This window comes from Colossoma macropomum, unplaced genomic scaffold (genome assembly GCF_904425465.1).
Source record: "Colossoma macropomum unplaced genomic scaffold, Colossoma_macropomum, whole genome shotgun sequence".
Classification (NCBI taxonomy): Eukaryota; Metazoa; Chordata; class Actinopteri; order Characiformes; family Serrasalmidae; genus Colossoma; species Colossoma macropomum.
Window position 1 is genome coordinate 8,622 of NW_023496008.1, and position 5,559 is coordinate 14,180.

Below are 5,559 nucleotides of genomic sequence, written 5' to 3' on the forward strand. Positions count from 1 at the left end.
ATCAGAAATAAATTCCAAGCTTGAGTTGGTATGATGAGTGATGTCAATGTATGGGTCATAACTGACCAAACAATGATCAAATAACAGTGGAAAGAATGCACAGACGATTTCGACAAACAAGACATCAGTTGCCAAGACACTTTTGTTGATACCTTGAGTGCTTGAAGATGAAGGGAGACCTGAGCCCTGAGATATGCTACTAAAGAGATGCTACTGAAAAAGATAGGAATTGATAACATTGCAACATAAATATTTCAAGATTCTGAATAAACATGGTAATGTGTAATAATAATAATAATAATAAATATAGCCGCAAGCGGCAATGAGCGGGTTCAAGCACGCAACAGCAGCACAGGCCTTTCTGCAGGTTTAGTGCATTAGGCCTAAAAAGCCCTCAAGCTGTGGGTCTTATTTATAGGCAGAGTGAATAGAACTGAAAGGAAGTTCATCAAAATGCCTTCAGTTGCCATAAACAATGAGCAGATGAGAAGGTTCTCAAATACAGCTTAGGTCAAAAACTAAGGAATGGAGTCCAGATGTTACAAGGAATTTCAGGGAGGAAGACACTTGTGTTTATTACTGTGACTATTGGCTATAGTGCTGGAAGTATTATTATTTTTATGAAGCATATTAGAGAGCTGCAGTGTGGACTGTAATTGAGTGTGTGCTGTTGAGTACAGTCCTTGGGTGCCTAAAAAGGTCTTATTGTGAAAGAGTGGGAAGTGAAGATAGTCGTTAACTAACCTGTTTCACTGGAGACTGTGGGTGACAGACTTAGGATATTAAAGTGTCTTTGCTCTATCAGTGGTTCACTGGACCCCTTGGGTGCCAAACTCAGGATACTGGAGAGTTGCTGCTCTATCAGTGGTTCACTGGACCCCCTGGGTGCCAGACTCAGGATACTAGAGAGTTGTGGGTGTATCAGTGGTTCACTGGACCCCCTGGGCACCAGACTCAGGATACTGGAGAGTTGTTGGCTGATGTGTAGCTTCAGTGGACACCTAGAAAGAAAGATAAAAAATATCAGCAAGTTGTTGAAGTAATGTTTGTCTCACTTGAGCTCTTGTGTTAAACAGTCAGGACAGGGGAGTTGTTGTGTGATCAGTGTTTTGCTGTAGATGTTGGTTGTGAAGTGTATGATTCCAGAGAAATGCTGGCTGAGTTACAGCTATAATGGTGTGTTGAGAGACAGAATAGAGGGAGAGTTGTTGACTTTAGGTATGGTGTTATGAACTTAATGAAGAGACAAAGCTGCGTTATGGTGTGATGTACAAGTTATGTGTGGTTATTTTGTTATGTACTATGAATATTTTTAGGAGTTGTGCAGTAATTACAGTAAAAGTCTTTTTGCTTAATGATGTTTACTTGGTTAAGCATTTTAGTTTGTGCTTTTTATGAGCATAATGTCCATAAGGGGTGGTAGTAGTGTAGAGTGAGCCTTTGTGTGTAGAACTGCAAATGAAGGCAATGTGATCAATAGTGTGGAACAATTAAGAAAATGTATGTTTTAGTAAGAAATGTGAAAACTGTAAGGGAAATAGGTTGTCACTGAAAGATGGAGTGATTTTGGGTTTGTGAATGTGGGCCAGTGTTTGTAATGTGTATGCAGTATGTAATATGTTCGTAATAGTTTATTTGATTGTATGTGAATGTGAACTGTATGTTCCTTGAAATATTTGAACATAATGTGCTGGCAGTGATGGGCTGAAAAAGCAGGACAAATGGGAAGTTAATTAATATGTGGTATTTGTAAAGATGACAAATAATGACTGCAGTGAATGTGTTTAACATGATTATATGAAGATGCATCATAGGTTATTCTACTGAAAGCATGCAATAAAAAGTTTGCCTTTTTTGCGGTAGAAAGGACATATTTCAAAGATGCACATGGTATCATGTAAATAATGTAAGTTAGTTACTAAAATTTCTGAAATTAACAAATGAATGAAAATATAAGCAAATATTAGCAACTGGGTTATTAGAACAAAGTGTCTATGAAATGTGTTGATAAAAGTGAATTGAATGCTTAACAGAGCAGTTTTCTGATAAGGAAATATGTTGTATATGAGAACACAGTAAAGTTTACATAGAGAAAAATAAGGTGAGGTTGATGCTATGAAAGGTCGTGTAGGTATTAGTAATGCTAGCTAGCTTGGTGTTCTGCAGTACTGAAGAGGGGCAAAGAAGTGTGCTATCCTTAACTGTGTGGTATGACATGTACAATAAAAAACACCCTCTGTTTTGTTTTGTGATAGTATGATCAAAACAGGAAGAACTGACAGATAACCATTCCTAAAAAATGTTCACAACATGCAAGATATGTGGAAACGCTCAGCTGTAGTAAGTAGATAAAAATAGGCGTAGGAGCAGCTACATGCTAAGTTCCGCAGTGGAGACTTAGCACTGGAGATTTAGATGAACGGGTAAGTAAATACTTGATAGCGAAGAAGAAGTACAGAAGGTTTGTAGCATGTTTAAGGAAAAACAACTTACTTTACACTGGAGAACTGTTGAATAGGGTTTGTGCTCGAAAAACCCATGTGACCTCTGAAGCTTATGGATACAATCACATAATATCATTGAAAAACGTATTCAACAGAAACGAACTGGTCATTGTTCATGGTTTTAAGGCAATAAAACTTTATATATATATATATATATATATATATATATATATATATATATATATATACATATACATATGTATATATATATATATATATATATATGTTTAACTTTCATATCAAAGCCCCAGCTTGACTGTGAAAAAATAAGGAAAAGTTATTTCTGTATAGTTCTGTAGACCTTATAAGGGGAGTTTTTAGAAATATCCGCTGTAAAGATGACCTGTAAGGTGATATAAGTCAAGAGTCATGTTTAGGAATTACCTGTAGTGCTTTGCAAATAAATTAGGTTGTTTTAAATGCATTGGAGATCAAGTTTTAGTAGAGTCAATTTAGCAGAGTTGAGTTACAAGTGCAGTTCACCTTTTTAACCACTAGATGTCATTTATGTTTTAAACGCAGAGGAAGGAACCTTTTTCGATAGAGGTTCTACCACGCTTCGCTGGTTCAGGAAGCTTCGCTTTACAGTAACTAGGCAGCAAAAATATGCGTTTTATCAGCTTTATAGGTACAGGGGCAGAGTAAACAGCAGGAAAGAAAGGAAAGAAGTAAAGCAAGTGTTTTTGAGGTAAAAGTTAGTGAAAAGCGGTCAGGAAATGGTTGGTACATATAAAAGAACAATTTTAGGATATATATTTTTATTGGTGCTATTGGTAGTTGCGGGTTCAATAAAGCATGAAAATATTGTGCAAATTATATTTTGTCAAACACGTTGTAGGCTACAGTTAAGGAGCTCAAAGGAGCTTTAAAGAAAATTTGGTTTTATTTTAGTTAAGTTATATTAGATTATCTGGATGAGTTTATGTAGAAGTGTGTAGCAGTTTATTAACTCATATTAGCCAATACCAATAGATCACTGATCATTAAGATTGTGTGTTTTGGGGCACTGTAAGCTGTACTTTTCCAGGTAAGATGAAAGCGGAGAATTTGTGACAGACAGTGTGTACTCTTCGTTGTCCTCGTAAATTTTGATCGTGCCAAAGAGCAGTCTTTTGTAGGTGGCTGTCTTCTGCATCATCTGGCACTGCTGGCAGTTGTGGAACTTGTTCCTGGGGATGAAGTTGTTCTGCCGGCTGCCACAAAGAGAGCACTTCATGGTAGCCCGGATCTCTAACGCGTGAACGGGGCCAGTAATGGAGCTCAACCACGCATCTGAAGAGCCGCAGACGCTGTCGGGGACATGGGGCTCTGATGGGGCTGTAGGTGGTGCTGATGGAGGTGGTAAGTTGAAGTTTGCCCTCAAATGTTCTAGTTGAGAGCTTAGTGAAGGTGTAGGATGACAGTGCCTGGACGGTGTCCACCTGTCTCTCCCACAGCTGCAGCGCCATCTGCGCGGTCCCGTCGGAGATGCAGCAGTTTCTGACCTTGCACTCAACCCAGCAGATGTTCAACGTTTGTACAGATAGACTTACAGCGACCACTTTAGCTTCCACCTGGCTGACCTGCAACCAGAGAGACAAGCAAGGACAAAAAGAGCAGTAAAGTGCAATATTAAAATGCATTAAAGTGCAATTTGCAGCTCATAGAGTGTTTAAAGTGTTTACCTTTCTGCCTAGCGGCATCGTCATGACTTCTTTTAGAGTCTTTTTCTGAGGTGATGGGGGGGCTCTGTGCGGCGAACGGCACTGTGGTGACTGAGACGTCGCTCCTGTTACTCACGATCATGTCAAAGTCTGATGTTCCCCTGAAACCTGAAAAACATAGAATCCTCCATTAGGAAGAGGTGGGTAAACGGTGAGATATTCATAGAGTTGTGCGTAAGAGAAGTACTTACTTAATGCCTTCTTTACGTTTTTTTAAGCAGAGCGGAGTTCCATACCTGCAGAAATGCGTGCCTCTTGCCTGGGCTGAAGACCACCGCATCGTGGAAGTCCTCCCAGCCAGTTTGCAGTACCACATTAAAGAACTGCACACTGTTGCCAGAAAACTTCACGAGGGACACGCTGTAGATGAAGCAGGAAACGGTCTCTTCGTCTTCTCTGGGATGCTTTGCTGGAGTTGCCATGTTGACGGTCAGTGATTCAAGCCCACAAGTAAAGTGTGATTGTCCTGTAGCCGTATTTTACTCCATGTCACAGTAAACAGCAACATTGTTTCAAGTCTTAAAAGAACTGATAATCAGGTTTGAAGCAAAGTTGTTATAGTACCAGACATGTTTGTCTGGAGACCCAGACGAGACATCAATGTTGCAACTTTAACAAGACATTTCACAGTACAGTGTATAGAAGTCCAGACCAACACAATTGTGTAGTGAAGCATTTATTTATGTATAAATTACTCAAAATTTCTACATGTGTTTTCCATTGTGTTAAAATGCAGTGATGGCAGGTGTTTGGTGAAGTGTTTTAAAAGGCATTTAGTAAAAGAAATGGTCGTACTTAGAACCATTTCTTCATTTGATGCTTGTGTTTTTTTAGTGTGTGAAGTTGTTCAGTTTGATGGAGAATGTGTTGTGTGTATATTTCTATGAAGCACAAAATTGTTCTTGTATAGCTATAAGTTTGTCTTTCTAACAACAGCAGAACTGTTTTTGTTATACAGAAGTTCTTTCAAAAAGGTTCTATACAAAACTATATACTACACATTCTACATTAATCTGAAGGTCATCCTGCAAATAACCATTTAACTATGAACTGCTTCTATAGATCTCATGGTTCTTAATAGAATTATTGACTTTACTAAAGAACCCTTGAAGAGCCATCTTTAATTGTGTACTGAAGGAATATTGTTGTCTAATGTACTGTGTTATACATTCTGTAGAGTGTGTGTGAATGTGCTGAAGTTTTAGGCTGTCTATTTTGTGTTTATCCCCATATGGTCATGTCACACCTGTTACTTGTCATGTGGGTTTAATCTTGGCATCAGTCCAACTATAAAACTGTGTCAGTCCAATGTCTTACAGGCTGGCTGGGTGTCTGGAACCTGAGAGCACGCG